General features: G+C 37.0%; 1 protein-coding gene across 3 annotated transcripts in view; it reads left to right on the top strand.

The window, feature by feature from the left end:
- Window positions 1-240: 240 nt before the first annotated feature.
- PLSCR4 (phospholipid scramblase 4) overlaps window positions 241-24437 on the top strand; it is a 65509-nt gene continuing 41312 nt past the window's right edge. Inside the window, exon 1 of one of the 3 annotated variants that reach the window (XM_003894988.5) lies at window positions 241-464. The gene's annotated coding sequence lies outside the window, so the exon portion shown is untranslated. Of the gene's footprint in view, window positions 465-22168; window positions 22277-24437 lie in introns of those variants that run through there. The other 2 variants (XM_009201561.4, XM_031663704.1) reach the window with 2 other exon arrangements.

A 24437-nucleotide genomic window follows, 5' to 3' on the forward strand; every position in this document is an offset into this window, starting at 1 on the left:
TCTAGGCGCAGTAATCTATGAACACAGCTCCTTTTCCCAGGCCCTGCAACCTGCCCCTCTGATAGGAAGTGACCGTGGGCTGGCTTTTATCTTTTCTTTCACCTCTTATTAGAGTAGTGACAACTTGTTTTCTTCACTTCTTCCTCCCCCTCGGCTTTTAGGTTTCAGCGAACTTCACGGTGCCCCACCCCCTCCAGGAAGACGCCCCCGCGGGCTGGCAGCTCTCCCAGCGCGGGGCGGGGTCCCAAACGGGGCGGCCGCGCGCGGGGAAGGAGGGTCCAGGCGAGCCGGACCCGCCCCCGGACCCCGCGCCTTGCCCTCCCCTCCGCGCGTTTACTTTGTTTATAACTTGAAAAATCCTCTTCCGTCTCCCTTCCCTGCCTCCTCTCCTTTCCCTTTCCTCTGCCAATACAACTAGACCCGCGTGTGGCGTCGCCGGTGCCCAGCATTCTGCAGGGCAGGCGGTGAGTGGGGCTGGACAGGCGGGCGCAGAGCAGGACTGGGTGGCGCGGGCGCCCGGGCTGCGAGGCCGAGGTTGTGGTGAGGGGAGGCCCGAGGCCGCGGTGCCTGTGGGCAGGCGCGGGGGTCGCGCGACGTCCTGCGCTGGCGGTTCCCAGACACTGCGCTGGCGTCGCATCCTCAGGTGGTTGCAGAAGTTTCGTGGTGTCGGGCGTGCGTCTGCGGTGGAGACGCAGCAGGTTTGGGAGCGAGCAGTTTCCTGCCCAGGGATGGGGGTCCTGGCAGCACTTCACGGGGGCGGCCCTTTCGTTTCGGTCTGCGTGACAGGTCTCGCTTGATCGGGTTTCTCTTGGGTCTCTAACTGGCGTTTCTACGGGTTGGCTCTCACGAACTCAGGCCAGGCCACTCGCAGGTAAAAACGCTTTATGGTAACTTCTCTACATGCTCGGCGAGTGGAGGCGGTGACAGGAGAGAATCCGTCTCTCATATTGTCAATTCGGGCAAACTGGGGCGATTTGGAGCTGTGGTTGATTTGTTTTTAGAAATAAAACGTTCATATTTAAAGACTTAGAATTTTATTTTGTGGCCTTATTTATCTTCCCTTAGGATCTGCAATTTAGTTTTTAATTTTATATTGCATTTAAAATAGAGCCACCAAAATAAGTAAATGAAGATACAATGCACCAAACTTGATACTACTTAAACGGGAGTAGATTTCCTAATTTAATTGCATTCTCTTGTAATAGTAATACAAGACAACCTCCATCTGTCTATCTGCCCTCATGGTTAGCTGTGAAATACTAGCGGCATTTCCATTAAATGTAAAAAAGACAAGAATGCTAATCATTACACTCTGTGACATGGTTGTGAATTCTATAGGCGAGTGACAACAGGTAGGGGACATATAATCACTTTATGCACGATGTGAGTGGATACCTTAATGTCTATAGGAAACACTGAAATTTGATGGGAAGCATAAGTGAATTTATCAAAGTTTCCAATTGCATCATACTTAGTTTATAGAAATCAATTGATGTTTATACATAAACTAGATAATACAGTAAAACAAAGTAAAATTCAGTTTGGCATGAAATAACACAGAATTGAGAAATTATTTTTAAGAAGATATAAAAAGATATGCATGAGAATCCTATAAAGTACATAACATTCTTCTGGGTACAGATATCATTTCTCTAAAACAACGTATAAGTAGAATCCTAACTGAATATTTTTGTTACTGTTTTTAACTATACTGTTTAGCTCATGTGAAAGAACAAACAATATTAATGTTATGTATATTACAAATAATATACAAAATATATAATTATTGTATATATTATATATAATTTTAACGTTTAATATTATACATATTCACATATATATAGTGGAGACTTTTTCATATAATAAAAGGTGTTATAAAACTGTGGTGATTAAAAGTCAGTGCAGTAGAACTACTACCAGATGTGTAAATGAAACTGAAGAGACATGGAAGAATAAAAGGAAAGCTGGGATTTGATAAGCTTACATTTTAAATCAGTGGGAGGGAAGAAGAAATAACATTTAATTGAATGTGCTTGAACAAACAGGAATTTATTTGGGAAACCTAATAATAAAACTGGAACTTTTCCTCACTGTTAACAGACAAATGTAGTCCAGATGGCTTACTAATTTAAATCTAAATATATGCAATCTAAAAAGGAAAAAAGAAAGCCCAAATAGGTATTTGTGCACATTGGATGCTGGAAAAGCATTTCTAAGCATAATACGAAAACCTAGACCCATTTAGGGACATGATTTTTGTTAACATTTCCATCCCCCCAAAAAGATACAAACTGGGGACGTTGTTAATAGAAAAAAAAGATAATTTTGCTAATATACCTAGAAAATTTATTAATGACCTTCAAAATCAATGACCCAGTTAAGGATAAAATGAGTCAACTCAAAGCAAAAGAAATAATAAGCAAATAATAAGCAGAGTGAATACTGTTAGCCACACTGATTATCCAAAACATATATAAAGTAAGACATCAATTTTTGCATTAATTTTACAAATTTTGAAAGTCTGATAACTTTAGGTGTTGTTGAAAATGCAATGAGGAAAATATAATTTTACAAACTTTTAGTGGAAATGTGAATTGGTGAAACTGTTTTTAGGGTTAAAGCTGTTCAAATTTACAAATGTTCATTTACTTACTGGATTTTTTCCATCAAAACATGCTCCCAAGTGTACAAATAAAAATGTCTGTCAAAGATGTTTAAAGTAGGATTGTTTACAATGTAGAAAACATGGATACAACTCTGTAGCCATTTATTGGGAATTGGTTACATAATGTATGGTATCTTCAAAGGTAGAATAATATACAGTTTAAAACATTGTAGCTCTAAATGTTCTAACTTGGAATATGTCCAAAACATAAGTTAAAGTTAAAACACAAAATGAAACAAAGAACAAGTTAAAACACTGTGTGTGTGTGTGTGTAGTAAATATTTTTGTAAATAATTTGGAATATACGTTGAATTGTATTATGAGTAGGGATGTTGTATTACACACTTTTATAATGTATGCATGTGTATAAGAAAAAATTGATAGTGATTGGTAATTTATACAGAATATTGCCTTCTTGAATATATTAATTGTCGTTTACTACAGAAGAAATATATTTCACAAAACCTTTCATATTGTCTCATTTTTTTTTCTTTTATAAGTGTCCTCTTTCAGCTGCTTCCTTTAAAGTCCCCTTCCTTTTTCTCCTTCCCTAATATTGATGTTTATGATGTTTATTGCAAGCACAGCAGTGAAGAATTTTGCCTGAGAGATTTCACAACCGGTTAACTTTCATAAACAAAAAATACAAGAATGTTGATACTCATATGTTCACCAGCATTGTACTAAAATTCATTTTTATGGTGCTCATCCTTCAGTGTGAAAGAGATAGATATGCTAGTACTTAAGAAGGAAAACATCTAAAATTGGACTGCAAAAAATTTTGTTTTTAATTGCATGACAAGGCTGGGTGGCGGTGGCTCATGCCTATCATCACAGTACTTTGAGAGGCAGGAGTGGGCAGATTGCTTTAGCCCAGGAGTTTGAGAGCAGCCTGGGAAACATGGCGAAACCCCACCTCTAAAAAAATTTAAAAATTAGCCAGGCATGGTGGCACCCACCTGTACTCCCAGCTGCTCAGGAGGCTGAGGCAGGACAATTGATTGAGCCTGAGAGGTCAAGGCTGCAGTGAGCCATTATCATGCCACTGCACTGCAGCATGGGCAACAGAAAGAGATCTGGTCTCAAAAATAAAATTGTGTGACAAAAATGCAGTGAAGACAAATGGTAAGTTTTGAAAGGATAATTTTAATATAAAATTTTAATACCTTTCATATAAAGAAGAGAGAAATAAAAAGCTAACAGAAATGAACAAATGACAAACAGGCAGTTCACAGAAATAGAGTTGCAAATTGCTTTCAAACAAATAATAAAAGTGGCTCAGCCTCCTCATTATAAGATATATGGAAAATAAAACCAATTTTTTTTTAACATATCAGATTGATAACTACAAAAATGTTGATAAAATACTGTGTTAGGAATGTAACTTTTTGTCTGGGGTCTAAATTGATTCAAATTCTTTAGAGTGCAATTGGATAGTATCTTTTAAAATGTCCAAAACTTTGATCCATCAGTTCTCCTTTCAATAATTTAATGCACAGATGCACAGGAAGAAAATATTTTTTTCAGCATTTTTGATAATAGCCTAAATTTGGAAACGATTTAAGTTTTTGTCATTAAGCAGCCAGATAAATGCATTATGTTGCAGCCATTAAAAAGAATAAGGTTATATGGACTGAAATGTAATTAATATCAACACATTTTAATAAATGAAAAGAAAAAGACACAGAAAAGTATATAGATGATTGCCATTTGTATAAAAACTATGTATATTACTTTATTTATGCTTAGAAAATCTCTTGGAAGACCAAAAAAATCTAATGTCTCTGGTTGCCTTTTGAAATGGGAAATGGGAATTGGAGTAGGTGGGGTTCTTTTGTATAAATGTATTGTGTAAATGTATGCACTGCTGGCTCCTTGAATTATATTTGTGTTTGTTTGCACGTAACATCTATTTTTTAAAAATATATTTTCATAAATGTAAAGTTTCTTATCGAAATGACTTAACTGTATGCAACATGACATCTTGTTTTACTATAATTTTAAATACTAAAAGACTAGCTGTAAAGTGACACAATGAGGCGTTATTGGTAATCATAGTTGGCATGGTAATGTTTTCTTAATGTCTTGTATAAATAACATGAGAATATTGTTCGGATATTTTTGTACTCTAAATAACAAAAACATTTCCCTCTTGAAAGCTGAAAAGGAGACACCTGATATTCTCTTTAAACAATTTGAACCAAATTAATATGTTTAATAAAGGTTATGTATGGACTGTGGCTATCAATTTGCTTTCATTTAATCTCATCTTTTATTTTATATTAAAGCCAAATAGCTAACCTCCAAGATCCTTCACATTTGCTAAAGAGAATGAAATATTCTACCATACGTGTTTTCTTTTGAAGGAGTCATGATGTTAATAAAATAATAAATATATTGATATAGGTTATAAAAACAACACTATAAAATCTTAGGTTTTGCCCTTTTAATTTGTTGAAAATTAATCACTCCCTAAGTTTCTTCTAGAATTGATTTTATGCAAAGATACAATTAAATACATATGTGTTAACATGTAATTATAATGAAGATACTGTGTATTTATGGGACATTCTTGCTGCAGCATATTTTATCAACATGGACCTAGGTTTATCTTTTGTGCAAGCCTGCAATTAGTTTCTCTAATTCCAGCCCATGTGACAGCAACTTATTAAGTTTACAAGATGTCTACAGAAATGACTGAATCCTTCAGTCATTGGACTTTAATCCACTGATGTTGAGCCCACTGAACTATCCAGTTCCCTGTAGCCAAGAAACCCATAAAAGTAATCAACACAGTCCACCGTAGGAGCTGAGAAATTTGGCTTAAAGTCTATAAAGAGGATCGTACTTGGAAAGGTGTGCGTAAAATTTTATCTTTGATGAACATGCATGTCTTTTAGTTACAGATTCACTACAAGAGAGTACATTGTCAAGTTTTTACAATTATTTTAAAAACTCAGTTTATATAATCTATTATACGTCTATTGTAGAAAATTTAAAGAGGAAATGTTTATATCTTAGCATATTTTCTCCAGGTTTTCCATACTTTTAAAAACATTGATATCATTATAATTATCCAGATTATATGTGTAACATTTGAATGTAAACATTTAATGGTTTTTACAAAACTATTTGTTACTATATTTTTAAAGGAACATGATTTTATCATAATGTTTCACTATAATGTGTTTACTTAACAATGGTGCTTGATATTTATGTAGTTTACAATTACTACTATTTTCATTGTTCATTCCTTCTGTGAAAATGAGAACGCATCACTTAAAAATGTTATATGGCATATTTTGAATTTATTTTGAATTTGGTATAGAGGAAATTTACTTGGGTTTACAAATGAGATTTGAGAAAAAAATAGATATGTCTTATGTTGGTAAATTGAACATTTGATTGAATGTATTATGATTCCTACAGCAGATAGGTTTTTATCTGAATGGGGTAAAATTTCATAGATCTATAACTGGAGGTGTGTGTGTTGGGGCCAGGAGGGGAGGGGATATATTAAAATCACCTGGGAAATGGCTTCCATTTTCTTCCTTATCCACAGAAGCAATGATCTTTTAAAGCTTTATCATGAGACTGCAACAATTCAGTAACATCTTCATGCTTCACTTCTAATTCTTAGTTCTCTTGCTATTTCTCTCACATCTGCAGGTACTTCATCCAGTGAAGTCTTGAACCACGCAAAATCATCCAGGAGGGTTGGAATCAACTTCTTCCAAGCTCCTGTTAATATTTATATTTTGACTTCCTCCCATGAATAACAAAAGTTCTTAATGGTATCTAAAATGGTGAATCCTTCTTAGAAAGTTTTCAATTTATATTGCCTAGATTCATCAGAGGAATCTAGGCCTAGCTTTTGTTCTGTCTTTGCTTTCAACATGCCTTCCTCATTAAGCTTAATCTTTTCCAGCTTTTTGACTTGAAGTGAGAGATGCACGAACTTTCTTTTCACTTGAGTACTTAGAGGCATTTGTAGGCTTGTTAACTGGCCTAATTTCAATATTGTTGTGTCTCAGGGAATAGGGAGGTCCTAGTATAGGGAGAGAGATGGGAGAATAGTTGCTCTGTGGAGCAGTCACAACAACATTTATTAAGTTCACCATCTTATATAGGCATGGTTCATGGGGTCCCAAAAAATTACAATAGTAACATCAAATAACACTGATCATAGATCACCATAACAGATTAATTGTAATGAAAGAGTCTGAAATATTGTGAGAATTACCAAAATGTGACAAAGAGACAAACTGATAACATGCTGTTCTGATAGACTCCTCGATACAAGGATGCCAAAAACCCTCAATTTGTTTAAAAAAATGGAATATCTGTGAATCACAGTATAGCAAAGCACAATAAAACAAGGCATGCATGTACATAATGAGCTATTTTGAGGATGGGATCCAAGTAAACATGAAATTTGTGTCCCATTATGTTTTAAACACATAGCCTGAAGATAATTTTATACAATATTTTTGATAATGTTGGGTATGAAACGTTTATGTACATTGAACCATTGGAAAGCAAAGGTATCAGTATCTCAATCACCCGTGTGGACAATCTGTGGTTATGTGACATCGCCATCATTCCTGACTCTAAATTCATTATGCTACTGATAAGTAATCATTTTCTTATATTACTCACAAATAAGTGCTTAACAGTAAAAATATGATGTATCATTAATACAGTGAAAAGACAATGTGTTCAGGGTAACTAAGCAGCTCAGTAGTATCTCCAGAATGCCTGTATCAGAAAGCCGCCAATAAGCAATGGCAGGCTTTCATTCTTTACCTACAATGCTGTATTTTGATTACAAGGTTATTGTTCACTGTATTTTATTATTTTAAGTGAGAAGAAGTATCAGAAGTAGCCAAGTGACCAGCAAGTGTTTTCTCTACAAATGAGAAAGCATTCTGATGGATGACTTTTCAAAATGTTTCCTCTGGAGTCATCTCATTAACTCATTAACAATGGTTTTGTCTTAGAAGTCTCTGTTGATTTTATAAATGACACGATTTCTTATTCTGTGATGAATGAATGCTCTTCTAGTCCTTCAATAAACCCATCACATGTTTTCACCATGTCATCTATAGGCACTTTGTAGTGTTGACAGTGTCCTCATCATCTTTCACTTGTGACATCATGTTGGTGCTCAAAGTTTTGGAGTTTTGAGCATTTCAGATTTTGGACTTTTGGATTAGGGATGCTTAGTCTATATAGCACTTTATGTGCCAGAATTCTGCATGAATATTTTAATCTCATATAAGTTAGAGATTGTTCATTTCTTTGTTTTCAAGAATAAATGACAGACATAACAGTTTTTGTTTTGCTTTCTTTTTTTTTTTTCTTTTTTTTTTTTTCTTCAACAGTTTTAGAGCATAGTCAGGATCATGATGACAAGAAAGAGATGTATACAGTTGGCAGAGCATATAGTTAGCAGGAGCTTGAGAAGAGGGGTTTCAGTCAACTGAAAGATTCCCATGGAAGAAGCAGGATGAAATACAAATAACAGAGAGAACAAATTCTTACACATTTTTTTGAATTTGAAGAATTCATACAATTTTTATTTTTCAGAAAATGGTCCAAGTGTCAATTAGGAACTTTTCAGGTTTGATTTGAAACCCCCATCACAGAATTTGCTTTTCCTTTCTGAGAGACTGGTTATTGTTTTGGGATTAAAGTCTTTGGGGGCTTCCTCTAGTGGAGAAAGAGTTCAGACAAAAGGGAGTGGATCCATTAGATGGCTGGTATAAAAGTGGACAATGTCTTTTCCAGTTGCATGACTGTTTACCATAAAGGCAGACATTTTGAGGCATAGGGTTCTTTATTTTGGGATCCATTGGTTTGGATTTAAAATATGTATGAAGAGCTACTCTTGGGCCCTGTAGCCATTACAACTGTAAAGACATAAACCTGTTTGCCTTTGTAAGGAATTTTCCCACTGTAGCCATTCTAAGTTACTTTTGGTAAGGTTCTCCCATTCGTCTCGAAAAGCACAGGTTCTGGGTCTCTAGTTTTTATACGTGAAGTTGCCTACAATTGCAGATGGTGAAGTTCTAGCAACCTTTGACCAGATAAATCCATGATTCCATGTCTTTTATTAACCTTTCCTACCTATTGAACGGAGTTTATTTTGTGTCTGACCCGGTAAAATACCTGAGGCCTCCCTACTGGGCCCAGTCCTGTTTTTGTCATGACTTTGAAACCAGTGTAGATCAAAAATGCTCAAACTCAGCTCAATTCAGAAGTTCATGAAGCTCAGATTTAAAAAAACCTCACCCATGACCCCAGTTGCTGAGAAAGAGCAGTGAGCACATGGGTCATGGTGGGTACCATACGTTGGTCACTCGGTGCTCCTGGGATCACTGGAAGTTTGCTTCAAGATCTGACTTCTCATGTGAAACTCTTAAAAGAAAAACATTAGACAAATTCAGCAGAGTTTATCTGAGCAAAAAACGATTCATGAATCAGGCAGCACTCATAACCAGAAGCGTTTCAGAGAGCTCCACCCAGCAACGTGGGCAGGAAGTATTCATAAACAGAGGAAAGAAGTGACATATATAAATCAGTTGATTGGATCCAGCCTAGTATTTGCTTTATTTGGTCATGGTGTGATGAGTCATTTGCCTTCAACGGACATAGTCTGATCAGTTGACAGCCCGTGATTGGCTGAAGCTCTGCTACCGTCATTGGCTGAGACTCAGCTACTTGTTACAAGAATACGCCCTCAAATCAGGTTGCAGTCTGCTACTTGCAGAGGCAGCTTTAGGCCCAATTTAATTTATCAGGTTATGATTTAGATTATGTAGAAATGTGTTGTTTTATTTTTCTGAGGTTAGAGAATTTCCTGTTATCTTGCAGTTAGTAATTCCTAGCTCATTACGTTATGGTCAGAGAACAAGCGGTATGATTTTAATTTTTTTGTAATATTTTAAGATTTGTTTTATGAGCCAGAATGTGGTCTGTCTGGGTGAATGTTCTGTATGTTGAAAAGAATGCTTATTCGAATGCTGTTGGGTGGGGTGTCCTAGAAATGCCAGTGTTGGTTGATGATGCTGCCTAGTTGTGCCAGTATAATTGCTGATTTTCCCTCTGCTTGTTCTTACAGATTTCTAAGAATGGAGTGTAAAAGTCCTCAACTATAACTGTGGATTTGTCTTTATTTGTTTAAATATTGCCAGTTTTAGCTTCATGTATTTTGAAGCTCCATTGTTAGGATCAGTCACACTTAGGATTGCTGTTTCTTGTTAAGAAACTGTCTCTTACTTTTAAGTGATAGCCCTTCTTATCTCTGGTAATTTTCTTTGCTCTGAAATCTACTTGTGAGATATTAATATAACCACTCCAGCTTTCTTTTTCTCTGTAATGACTTTATTGAGATATAATTCACATACCATAAAATTCACCCATTCAAAGTATACCGTTCATTGATTTTTAGTGTATTCAGAGTTGTGAAGCTCTCATCACAGTCTAATGTTAGAATATTTTCATAATTCCAAAAAGAAACCCATGCTCAATAGCAGTCATTTCCCATCTTCTTGAAACCACAAATCTACTTTCTACTTTTATGAACTTGCCTATTCTGGATAGTTCACATAAGTAGAATCATGCACTATATGGTTTTTTTGGTGACTGACTTCTTTCTAGTAGTGTCATGTTTTCAAGGTTCATCCAGGATATAGCATGTATCAATACTAAATTACTTTGTACAGCTGAGCCATATTTCATTGTAGGGATATTTAAAAATTGATCAGTTCACCAGTTGATGGATATTTGAGTTGTTTCTACTTGTTAGCTATTATGTAATGCTGTATAATTGTGTAATGCTGTTATGAACATATGTTTGTGAAGGCATTTATTTTCATTTCTCTTAGGTATATACCTAGAAATGAAATTACTAGAGTATATGGTTAACTGTATTAACCATAATGAAACTCCATGTTTAACCTTTTGAGGAACTTCCAGACTGATTTTCAAAGCAGCTGTAACATTTTGCATTCCTTAGCAACATGTGAAGGTTTCAATATCTACATATATTTCCTAAACCTTGTTGTTACGTTTTTTATTATAGCCATCCTACTAGGTGTAAAAAGTATCTAATTGTAGTTTTGTTGTTATTTTTTAAGAGAGAGGATCTTGATCTGTCACCCAGGCTAGTGTGCAGTGACACAGTCATAGCTCAATGAAGCCTTGAACTCTTGGTCTCAAGAGATCCTCCCACCTCAGCCTCTCCTGTAGTTGGGACTACAGGTGCATGGCACCATGCCCAGCTAATGTTTAATTTTTTGTAGAGACAGGGTCTCATGATGTTACCCAGAGTTTCTAACTCCTGACCTTAAGGAATCCTCCTACCTTTTCCTCCCAAAGTGTTGAGATTACAGGCATGAGCCATTGTGCCCAGCCTTAATGCATTAATTAGTTTTGATCCACATTTTTTTAATGATTAGTGATACTGAGAATATTTTTATGTGCTTATTGGCTTTAATATATCTTCTTTGAAGAAATATGCAAATTCCTTGGCCATTTTTCAATTGATTTGTCTTTATTTTTGCGTTGGAGTATTCTTTATTCTAGACAAAAGTCTCTCAGATAAATGGTTTGAAATTATTTTATCTCATTCTGTGGGTTGTGTTTTCATTTTCTTGCTGATGTCCTTTGAACTACAAACCTTTTAAATTTTTATGAGTCCAATTTATTTATTTTTGTTGCTTTTACTGTTGGTGTCATATCAATGAAACCATTGCCTAACTCAATGTCATGAAGATTTATTCCTGTGTTTTCTTGTAACATTTATTAGCTTTATCTTTTGTATCTAAGTTTTCTTTTTCCTTTTTTTTTTTTTTTTTTTTTTGAGATAGAGTTTTACTCTTGTTGTCCAGGCTGGATTGCAATGGTGCAATCTTGGCTCACAGCAACCTCTGCTTCCTGGGTTCATGTGATTCTCCTGCCTCTGCCTCCCAAGTAGCTGGCATTTCAGGCATGCACCACCACACCCAGCAATTTTTGTATTTTTAGTAGAAATGGGGTTTCTCCATGTTGGTCAGGCTGGTCTTGAACTCCCAACTTCAGGTGATCTGCGTGCCTCGGCCTCCCAAAGTGCTGGGATTACAGGTGTGATCCACCTGGCCTGCATTTAAGTTTATAATATACTTTGATTAATTATTTGTATTGGGTATTATAGGGGTCCAAGTTTGTTTTGTTTTAGTTCTTGGGTGGTTTTTGGTTTTTTTGTATGTAGATGTACAGTTGTTTCAGCACTATTTGTTGAAAAGACTGTTCCTTGCCGTCTTGGTATCCTTGCCAAAATTAATTACCTATAAATGCAAAGATTTATTTCTGGATTCTCATTTCTGTTCCATTGGCCTTTATGTCTATTCTTTGGACCAATACCATATTGTTTTGATTGCTGTAGATTTGTAGTAAGTTTTGAAATCAGGAAGTCTGAGTTTTCCATATTTCATTTGCTTCCAAGATTGTTTTGGCCTTTATAGGTCCCTTTTATTTCTATATGAACTCTGTGTTTTAGCTTATTAGTTTCTGGAAAAAGATAACTTGTATTTTGATAGTGATTTTGTTTCATCTCTAGGTAAATTTGGGGAGTATTGCTATCTTAACAATATTAAGATGAACTTGGGATATCTTTCTTATTATTTAGATCTTCTTTAATTCTTTCAACATTTCATGGTTTTAAAAAGTGCACAAGTCTTGTACTTTTTAATTAAATTTGTTTCTAGTTGTTTTATTCTTTTTGATACTATTATAAGTGTAATTGATTTCCTGCATTGTTCATTGCCAGGGTATAGAAATACAATTGATCTTTGTATAATAGTCTTGTATCCTGCTGCATTGATTAACTTGTTTATTCTTAGTTTTTAATGAATTCCTTAGAAACTTTGATATGACTTAAAAATGTACATCACATTTCTTTATTTCTAATTTAGATGGCTTTATTTCTTTTTTTCTAACCTAATCACTCTGGCTAGAACCTCCAGTACAATGTTGAAAAGAAATAGTAACAGTACATACTCTTGTCTTGTTTTGGTCTTAAGGGAAAGCATGTAGCCTTTCTCTGTTGAGTATGACATTAGCTGTGGAGTGCTTCACAAGTGTCTTACCAGATTAAGAAAGTTCTACTATATTTCTAGATTGTTGACTGTTTATTGTTTTTATCAAGAAAGACTACTGGATTCTTTTGAATATTTTTTCTGTCATCTATTAGGATTATGTGGGGTTTGTCCCTTATTTTATTACCCTGATATATTCATTGATTGAGGTTTTTTTGTTTGATAAACCGTTTTATTACTACAATAAATCCCACTTGGTTGTGGTGTATTGTGGTATATTGTGGATTCAGTTTTCAAGTATTTTGTTGACAATTTTTGTGTCAGTATTCTTCATGGTTATTAGTGTAGTTTTGTTGTATTGTCTTTACCTGATTTCGATATAAGGGTCATACTGAAATAAAGTGAGTTTTAGAAGAGTTTGCGAAGGGTTGGTATTCATTCTTTATTAAGTATTAGGTAGATGCACAAGTAAATCATCTGTACCTGGGCTTTTTTTGTGGAAAGTTTTTTTGATTACTAATTTAGCCCCTTATTACAGTTCTATTCAGGTTTCCTGTTTCTTCTTGAGTCAGTTTTGGTAGTGTCTGTCTTCTAGGAATTCATCCATTTCATCTACTGTATCTAATTGGCATATGGTAGTTTGCTAATTATTATTCCCCTATAATCCTTTTTTCTTTTCAATGTGAGGTTAGTATTAATATGGCTCTTTTCATTCATTATTTTGGTAATTTGAATATTTTCTCTTTCTTTTTCTTTATTAGTGTATCTAAAAGTTTGTTAGTTTTGATCTTTTCAAAGCAACAATTTTTAGCTTTTTCGATTTTCTTTTTTATTCTCTATTCCTACTCTAATCTTTATTTCTTTCCTTTTTCTTGCTTTAATTTGCTCTTTCAGAAATATTTTACAGAGGAAGATTAGGTTATTTATTTAAGAGCTTTATTCTTTAAAATTATTTTTATTTACAACTATAAATTTCCCTCAAAACATTGCTTTGGCTGTACCGCATAAGTTTGTGGCCTTTTGTCTTTTCATTGTGAATTTTCATTGTGATTTTTTTGCCAACCCATTGCTTATTAAGGGAACTGTTGTTTAATATCCACATATTTTTAATTTCTTCAACTTTTTTGTATTGTTGATTTATAATTTAATTTTCCATTGTATTCAGATAATATATTATTTCAATTTTTAAAACTTTATTGAGGCTCATGTTATAGCCTAACGAATGTTCTATTTTGGAGAATATTTCATATGCACTTGAAAATAAGGTATTCTGCAATTGTTGGTTGCAGTGTTACATAGATAATTATAGATTTAATTGGTTCATAATGTATGTATATTTCCCATCAATTTTATCAGTTTTTGATTGTGTATTTTGGGGCTGTATTGTGATGTGCAGATAAATGTATAATTGTTATATCTTCCTGAGAGATTAATTTTTTCTTCTCTTTATGAAATATTCTTCTTAGTCTTCAGTAATTAGTTTTTGTCCTAAAGGTTTATTTGTATAAGATTAGTATAGCCACTGCAGCTCTTCTTTGGTTAACACGAAGTACACCTCTTTCCTTTTTCAACCTGTTTGTCTTTATAAATTGTGTCTCTTGTTTACAACATATAGTTGGATCATGTTTTCTTTTTCTTTTTTAATCAATTCTGCCAGTCTTTGCCTTTTGATTGGATTGTTTAATCCATTTACATTTAAGGTAATTACTGGTAAGGTAGGAATTATGTCAGATGTTTTGCTACTTGTTTTCTATATGTGTTACATTCTAACTTTCTTGTTATTAGTGTATACATGGTATATCTTTCTTATCCTATCTTCTTTAACCCTTTTCTGTTTCATCTTTTTCTACCTTATCATTACATTTGAAGTTAGTTTCTTTTAGAGAGCATGTAATTGAGTCTGTATTAGTCCATTTTCACACTGCTGGTAAAGACATACCTGAGATGGGGCAATTTACAAAAGAAAGAGATTTAAGGGACTTACAGTTCCACATGACTGGGGAGACCTCACCATCATGGTGAAGACAAGGAGGAGCAAGTCACATCTTATGTGGATGGTGGCAGGCCAAGAGAAAGAGCTTGTGTGGGAAAACTTCCCCTTGTGAAATCATCAAATCTTGTAAGACTTACTCACTATAAGAAAAGCAGCACAGAAAAGACCTGCCCCCATGTTTCAGTTACCTCCCACTGGGTCCCTCCCACAACACCTAGGAATTCAAGATGAGATATGGGTGGGGACACAGCCAAACAATATCAGGGTCATTAACAAATATGCATTCAACTATTCTGATAACCTCAGTCTTTGTTTATATGCTTACATGATTTTACATGTAAATATTGATAGGTTTGAATTTTTGCATACTTCTTCTCCTTTTTGTTCTTCTTTATCTCATCCATTATAAGGGCTCTTTAATGCTGTTTGAATTTTTTGTAGCATTTATTTGTTTATTGGGTTTTAGAATGTATCTTTGTGAATAGTGATTTTATTGATGACTCTAGGCACTTCTCTCTCTCTCTCTCCATATGTATACATATGTGTGTGTGTATGTGTATGTATATATATGTGTACAATTAACTTTTAACAGCATTCTTATAATTAATATTTAACCACTTCAAATAGAATGTAGAAATATTACCATCATATGTAGGTCCCCTTATACTCATCAATTTATGATATTGTCTTATATATTATACCTACAGACATTGTAAACCTCCTTGAACAATGTTATAATTTTTGCTTTCTTCATCAAAACTATTTTGAAGAATTTAAGACCAAGCATGGCGGCTCATGCCTGTAATCCCAGATCTTTGGGAGGCCAAGGCAGAGGGTCCCTTGAAGTCCAGAATTTGTGATCAGACTGGGCAATAAAACAAGACCCTTGTCTCTACAAAAAAATTTAAAAATTAGCTGGGCACAGTGGCATTTGCCTGTAGTCGCAGCTACCATGGGGGCTGATGTGGGAGGTCCACTTGAACCCGGGAGATTAAGATTGCAGTGAGCTGTGATAATAGCACTGTACTCCAAACCTAGGCAAGATAGCAAGAACCCATCTCCAAATAAATAAAAATAAAGTAATTTAACAGAAAATAGTATATTTTATTTATTGATTGATTTTTTTAAATTCCTGATGTTCCAAGTTTTCTTCTGCTATTTTATTTTCCTTATACATAAAACTTTGATTATGAATTCCTTTTTAGCAGGTCTGGTGGCAACAAATTCTCTTAGTTTTACTTTTTGGCAGTATGTCTTTATTTTACACTCATTGTGAAGGACGTTTTTCCTTTATATAGAGTTCTGGATTAACAGTTGTTTTCCCTGAGCATTTTAAAAATGGAAAAATATTATTTTATTTGTTCTGCCCTCCTGGATTTTCTTTTTATTATTATTATTATTATTATACTTTATAATACTTTAAGTTCTAGGTACATGCATAATCTGCAGGTTTGTTACATATATGTATACTTGTGCCATAAGTTGAAGGCGGTTGCACCTATCAACCTTGCCAGCACTTCTATCAACTGCCATTTACATCAGGTATAACTCCTAATGTAATCCCCGCCCCTCCCTCCCTCCCTTCCCCATGATAGGCCCTGGTGTATGATGTTCCCTTCCCGGTGTCCAAGTGATTCATTGTTCAGTTCCCAATTCTTAAGTGAGTGAGGAACATGTGTGTTTGGTTTTCTGTTCTTATGAGAAGTTTGCTGAGAATGATGTGGTTTCCAGCTGCATCCATGTCCCTACAAAGGACGCAAACTCATCCTTTTTATGGCTGCATAATATTCCATGGTGTATATGTGCCACATTTCTTAACCAGTCTGTCACTGGCTTTGGACATTTAAGTTGGATTCCAAGTCTTGTTATTGTGAATATGCCACAATAAACATAATGTGATGCATGTGTCTTTTATAGCAGCATGATTTATAATCCTTTTGGGTATATCCCCAGTAATGGGATGGTTGGGTCATATGTAGTGTACTCTCTAGTTCCCAGATCCTTGAGGAATCGCCATACTGTTTTCTCCATAATGGCTGAACTAGCTTACAATCCCACCAACAGTGTAAAAGTGTTCCTACTTCTCCACATCCTCTCCAGCTTCTGTTGTTTCCTGACTTTTGAATGATTGCCATTCTAACTGGTGTGAGATGGTATCTCATTGTGGTTTTACTTGCATTTCTGATGGCCAGTGCTGATGAGCATTTTTCATGTGTCTGTTGGCTGTATGAATAAGTTCTCTTTGAGAACTGTCTGTTCATATCCTTTGCCCACTTTTACGGGGTTGTTTGTTTTTCTTGTAAATTTGTTTGAGTTCTTTGTAGATTCTGAATATTAGCCTCTTTGTCAGTTACAGATCTAAAAAAATGTTCTCCCATCTGTAGGCTGTCGGCTCACTCTGATGGTAGTTTCTTTTGCTGTGCAGAAGCTATTTAGTTTAATGAGATCCCATTTGTCAATTTTGGCTTTTGTTGCTGTTGTTTTTGGTGTTTTAGACATGAAGTCTTACCCATGCCTATGTCCTGAATGGTATTACCTAGGTTTTCTTCTATGGTTTTATGGTATTAGGTTCATTATTTAAGTCTCTAATCCATCTTGAATTAATTTCTATAGAGTAAGTGAAAGGATCCAGTTTCAGCTTTCTACTTATGGCTAGCCAATTTTCCCAGCACTATTTATTAAATGGGAAATCCTTTTCCCATTTCTGTTTTGCCAGGGTTTGTCAAGATCCATGGCTGTAGATGTGTGGTATTATTTCTATGACTCCTCATTCTGTTCCATTGGTCTATATATCTCTCGTTTTGGCACCAGTACTACCATGCCAGTTTTGGTTACTTCGTAGCCTTGTAGCATAGTTTCCAGTCAGGTAGCTTGGATGCCTCCAGCTTTGTTTCTCTTGACTTAGGACTGTCTTGGCAATGTGGGCTCTTTTTCTGTTCCATATGAACTTTTGTGCCAGTTTTTCCAATTCTGTGAAGAAACTCATTGGTAGCTTCATGACGGGGATGGCATTGAATCTATAAATTACCTTGGGCAGTATGGCCATTTTCACTTATATTGATTCTTCCTATCCATGAGCATGCTGGAATATTTTTCCATTCTTTTGTGTCCTCTTTTATTCTTGCTGAGTGAGTGATTTGTGTTCTCCTGAAGAGGTCCTTTTACATCCCTTTGTAAGTTGATTCCTAGGTATTTTATTCTCTTTGAAGCACCAGGAATGGAAGTTCATTCATGATTTGCTTTCTGTTTGTCTGTTACTGGTGTATACTTAATGCTTTTGTGATTTTGTACATTAATTTTGTATCCTGAGACTTTGCTAGTTGCTTATCAGCTTAAGGAGATTTTGCTGAGACAATGGGATTTCTAACATACACCGCTGTCATCTGCAAAGAGGACAATTTGACTCTTTCCTAACTGAATACCCTTACTTCTTCCTGCTCAGACTGCCCTTAGCCAGAACTTCCAACAATTGCGTTGAATAGAGTGGTGAGAGAGGGCATCCCCGTTCAGCCAGTTTTCAAAGGAATTTTTCCAGTTTTGCCCATTCAGTATGATACTGGCTGTGGGTTTGTCATAAATAGCTCTTATTATTGAGGCACGCTCCATCAATACCGGACTCTATGTAGAGTTTTAGCATGAAGGGTTGAATTTTAATAAAAGCCTTTTCTGCATCTATTGAGATAATTCATGTGGTTCTTGTCTTGTCTTGTTTCTTATATGCTGGATTATGCTTATTGATTTGCATCGTTGAACTGTTTCCTAGTATCCCAGGGATGAAGCCCACTTGATCATGGTGGATAAGTTTTTGATGTGCTGCTGAATCCGTTTGCCAGTATTTTATTGAGGATTTTGCATCGATGTTCATCAGGGATATTGGTCTAAAATTCTCTTTTTTTGTTGTGTTCTGCTGTAGCCTGGTATCAGGATGTTGGCCTCTATAAAATGAGTTAGGAGACTCCCTCTTTCTATTGATTGAATAGCTCTAGAAGGAATGGTACCAGCTCCTCCCTTGTACCTTCTGGTAGAATCTAGCTGTGAATCCATCTGGTCCTGACTTTTTTAAGTTAGAAGACACTATTGCCTCAATTTCAGAGCCTGCTATTGGTCTATTCTTTAGGATTCAACTTTCCTAGTTTAGTCTTTAAAGAGGCGTCCAGGAAATATCCAGTTTCTTCGATTTTCTAGTTTATTTCCATGAGAGGGTAAGTGCTTATAGTATTCCCTCTGATGCAGTAGTTTGTATTTCTGTAGTCGGTGGTTATATCCCTTTATCATTTTATTGTGTCTATTTATTCTTCTCTCTTTCTTCTTTATTAGTCTTGCTAGCTGTCTGTCAATTTTTGTTGATCTTTTCAAAACCAACTTCTTGGATTCATTGGGATTTTTTATGCTTGTGTCTCTATCTCCTTCAGTTCTGCTCTGATCTTAGTTACTGCCTCTGCTAGCTTTGAATGCGCGCTTTGCTCTTGCTTCTCTAGTTCTTTTTAATTGTGTGATGTTAGGGTGTCAATTTTAGATCTTTCTGCTTCTCTGTGGGCCTTTAGTGCTATAAATTCTCTACACACTGCTTAAATGTGTCCCAGAGATTCTGGTATGTTGTATCTTTCACCTCATTGGTTTCAAAGAACACTTTATTTCTCTGCCTTCATTTCAAGTATATGTACCCAGTAGTCACCAGAGCAGGTTGTTCAGTTTCCACGAAATTGAGCTTATTTTGATTGAGTTTCTAGTCCATGCCTAGCTTGATTTCACTCCCAGGTCTGAGAGACAGTTTGTTATAATTTCTGTTCTTGTACATTTGCTGAGGAGTGCTTTCACTTCCTGTTATGTGGTCAATTTGGGAATAAAGTGATGTGTGCTGAGAAGAATGTATATTCTGTTGATTTGTAGGTGGAGAGTTCTGTAGATGTTCATTAGCCCTGCAGACAGTTCAATTCCTGGATATCCTTGTTAACTTTCTGTCTCATTGATCTGTCTAATGTGTTGACAGGAGGTTGAAGTCTCCCCATTATTATTGTATGGGAGTCTAAGTCTCTTTTGTAAGTCTCTAAGGATTCTGTTTTATGAATCTGGGTGCTCCTGTATTAAGTATTATATATTAGATAGTTAGCTTTTCCTGTTGAATTGATCCCCTTTACCATTATGTAATGGCCTTCTTTGTCTCTTTTGGATCTTTGATGGTCAAAGTCTGTTTTATCAGAGACCAGGACGTAACCCCTGCTTTTTTTGTTCTCCATTTGCTTGTGAATCTTTCCTCCATCCCTTTTATTTTGAGCCTATGTGTGTCTCGCATGTGAGATGGGTCTTTGAATACAGCAAACTGATGGGTCTTGACTCTTTATCCAGTTTGCCAGTCTGTGTCTTTTAATTGAGCATTTAGTCCAATTTTACATTTAAGGTTATTATTGGTATGTGTGAACTTTGATCCTGCCATTATGATATTAACTGGTTATTTTGCTCATTAGTTGATGCAGTTTCTTCCTAGCCTCGATGGTCTTTACATTTTAGTATTGTTTTGCAATGGCTGGTACCAGTTTTTCCTTTTCCATGTTTACTTTCCTTCAGGGTCTCTTGTAAGGCAGGCCTAGGTGGGTAACAAAATCTTAAGCATTTGCTTATCTGTGTAAAGGATTTTATTTCTCCTTCACTTATGAAACCCAGTTTGGCTGGATATGGAAATTCTTGGGTTTAAAATTCTTTCTTAAGAATGTTGAACATTGGCCCCCACTCTCTGGTTTGTAGAGTTCTGCAGAGATCTGCTGTTAGTCTGATGGGCTTCCCTTTGTGGGTAACCCACCTTCTCTGGCTGCCCTTGCAGATTTTTTCCTTCATTTCAACTTTGTGAATCTGGTACTATGTGTCTTGAGTTGCTCTTCTCTCATGAGTATCTTTGTGGCATTCTCTGTATTTCCTGAAGTTGAATAAGTGTTGGCCTGCCCTACTAGGTTAGTTCTCCTGATGATATCCTGAAGAGTGTTTCCAACTTGTTCCAGTTTCCCTCAATTTCAGGCAGATTTGTCTCTCACTTTCAGGTAGATTTGGTCTTTTACATAATCCCATACTCTTGCAGGCTTTGTTCATTTCTTTCTCTTTAGGTTTCTTCTCGCCTATTTCATTCATTTGATCCTCAATCTCTCTTTCTTCCAGTTGATCGAGTCAGTTACTGAAGTTTGTGACGAATACATATTTCTCGTGTTCATGGTTTCATCTCTGTCAATTCGCTTATGGCCTTCTGCATTTTACATCTCATATCAATTCTTCCACTCTTTTTCAAGATTTTAGTTTCTCTCTTTGCGCTTGGTACGCAGACCTCCTTTATTTGAGAAGTTTGATGGACTGGAGCCTTCTTTCTCTCATCTTGTCAAAGTCATTCTCCATCCAGCGCTTTGATCCATTAAGGGCGATGAGTTGCATTCCTTTGCAGGGCTTTATGCACTCTTATTTTTTTGAATTTCCAGCTTTTCGCCCTGCTTTTTCCCATCTTTATGGTTTTATCTGCCTCTGGTCTTTGATGATAGTGACATACTAATGGGGTTTTAAAAGGGTGTCCTTCCTGTTTGTTAGTTTTCCTTCTAAACTGGCCAGGACCTCAGCTGTAGGTCTGTTGAGATTGCTTGAGGTCCACTCCAGACCCTGTTTGCTCTGCACTCAGCAGCAGAGGCTGCAGAAGATAGAATATTGTCACAGCCGGTATACCTGTCTGATTCTTGCTTAGAAGCTTCCTCTCAGGGTGTACTCACCTGCAGGAGGTGTGGGTGGTCGGTTCGTTCCCTAGTGGGGGATGTCTCCCAGTTAGCTACTCAGGGGTCAGGGACTCCACGAGCAGACAGTCTGTCCGCTCTCAGATCTCAGCCTCCTGTGTTGGGAGATCCACTGCCTTCAAAGCTGTCAGACAGAGTCGCTTAAGGGCCTGCAGAGGCTCTAGCTGCTTTTTGTTGTTGTTGTTGTTGTTGTTTAGCTGTGCTCTGTCCCCAGAGGTGGAGTCTATGAGATAGGGTAGGACTTTCTTGAGCTGCTGCTGTGGAGCTCCACCCAGTCTCGAGCTTCCCCAGCTGCTTTAGAGCCATCTACTTGCCTCAGCAATGGTGGGCTCTCCCAGCCTCGCTGCCTTGCCGGAGACTCCAGACTGCTGTGCTAGCAATGAGTGGGAGGCCCAGGGCATGGGACCCTCCCGCCAGGTGTGGGATACACCTCCTTGAATGTGCCCGCTTGCTAAGATCCTGGTAGAGCACAGTATTGGGGTGGGAGTTACCCATTTTCCAGGTGTTGTGTGTCTCAGTTCCCCATAGGAAAAAGAGATGATTCCTTCCCCTTGTGCTTCAGGGTGAGGGGATGCCCCTGCTTCAGCTCTGGCTGGTCGGCTGCAGCTGACCAGCACCCTCCCACTGTTCTGCACCTCCCTAGTGAGGATGAACCCAGCACCTCAGTTGAAAATGCAGAAATCACCTGTCTTCTGTGTCGCTCGCGCTGGGAGTTGGAGACTGGAGCTGTTCCTATTCGGCCATCTTCCCTTCTGGATTTTCTGATGAGAAACTGATGGTCAGTCTAATTTTTAAACCTTATCTAGTTAATGTATTAGTTTTCTCTGCCTGTTTTCAGGATTTTAACTTTATCTTTTTAGTTCGTAGCTATTTCATTATGATAAGTCTTGTAGTGGATAGTTTTAGTTTATCTTGTCAGGGATTCACTGAGCTTTACATATTTGTTTGTTTATATCGTTTGCAAAATCAAGAAAGTTTTCAACCATTATTCTTCCAATATATTTTCTGCACTATTTTTTTTTTCCTATTCTTCTGATACTCTGATACCAGTAATGTTAACCTTTGGTATTATCCCACTGACCCGTAAATTTAGTTCATTTTTTAATTTAATAATTTTCCTCTCTGTTCTTCAGACTGGATAATTCTGTTGATCTGTTATTAAGCTCAGTAACTGTCCTTGTAGTCTGCATTTTTTATTGAATCCATTCAGTGAATTTTAAATTTTCGTTACTCTACTTTTTAGTTCTAAAATTTCCATTTGCTCCTTTATTGCTTTTATTTCTTTGCTGAGACTTTCAATCTTTCCTCTTTACTGCCAACCCAGTTTTTCTTAAAGCATCTTAAAAACAGATGCTTTAAGTTGTCAGGTAATTCCAACATCTTTGTTATCTTGGCATTGACATCTCTATTAGTCTGTTCTTGCACTGCTGTAAAGAAATACTTGAGACTGGGAAAAGAGGTTTAATTGGCTGATGGTTCTACTGGCTGTATAGGAGCATGATGCTGGCCATTTGCTGGCTTTTAAGGAGACCTCAGAAAACTTACAATCAGGGAAAAGGCAAACAGGGATCTATCAGTTCGCATGGCCAGAGCAGGAGGAAAAGAGAGAGTGGAGAGGTGTCACAAACATTTAAACAACCAGATCTCATGAGAACTGTTATCATAAGAACAGCACTGGGGGTATGGTGGTGCTAAACCATTAGAAATTGCCCCCATGACCCAATAACCTACAACGAGGCCCCACGTCCAGCATTGGAGATTGCATTTCAACAGGACATTTGGGCAGGGACACAGATCCCAACCATATTATTCTGTTCCTGGCTACCCCCCCAAATCATGTCCTTCTTACATTTCAAAATAAAATTGTGCCTTCCCAACAGTCCCCAAAGTCTTAACTTATTCCAGCATTAACTCAAAAGTCCACTGTCCAAAGTCTCATCTGAGAGAAGGCTAGTCCCTTCTGCCTATGAGCCTGTTTGTTTGTTTTTTCTTTTTAAATAAAAAAAAGTTATTCCCAAAATACAATGAGGGTAATGAGGGTACAGCAATTGGGTAAATACTGCTGTTCCAAAGGAGAAGTCAGCTGAAAGAAAGGCTGCACGCCCCATGTAAGTCCAAGTCCAAAACCCAGCAGAGTAGTCATTAAATGTTGAATCTCCAACATAATCTCTTTTAACTTCATGTCTCACATCCAGGGCACACTGATGCAAGTGGTAGGCTCTCAAAGTCTTGGGCAGTTCCACCTTTGTGGCCATGGCTGCTCTCATGGGCTGATATTGAGTGTCTATGGCTCTTCCGGGTGAAGGCTGCAAGCTGCTGGTAGCTCTACCATTCTGGAGCCTGAAGGATGGTGGCCCTATTCTCACAGCTACACTAGGCAGTGCCACAATGGGGACTCTCTGTGGGGACTCCAACCCACGTTTGCCCTCCACACTGCTGTAGGAGAGTTTCTCCATGAGGCTCTCCCTCTTTAGCAGGCTTATGCCTGTACATCCAGGTTTTTCCATACATCCTCTGAAATCTAGGCAGAGGTTCCCAAGCCTCAGCTCTTACACTCTGTGTACCTGCAGGCTTAACACTACATGGAAACCACCAATGCTTAATGGTTTCCACCCTCTGAAGCAGCAGCCTAAGCTGCATCCAGTGCCCTGTTAGCCGCGGATAGAAGTCCCCAGCTGGGACGCAGGGAGTAGTGTCCTGAGGTTGTGCAACATGGCAGGGCCCTGCCCCTGGCCCAGGAAACCATTCTTGGCTCCTAAGCCTCCAGTCCTATGATGGGAGGGGCTGCCTCAAAGGTCTCTGAAATGCATTCAAGGCATTTTTTCCCATTGTCTTGGCTAGGAGCAATTTCTTTCTTTCCAGTTATGTAAATTTCTCAAGATTGCTTGAATTCCTCCAATGAAAATGAGTTTTTCTTTTCTACTGCATGGCTGGACTGC

Source organism: Papio anubis, chromosome 2, assembly GCF_008728515.1.
Source record: "Papio anubis isolate 15944 chromosome 2, Panubis1.0, whole genome shotgun sequence".
Taxonomy (NCBI): domain Eukaryota; kingdom Metazoa; phylum Chordata; class Mammalia; order Primates; family Cercopithecidae; genus Papio; species Papio anubis.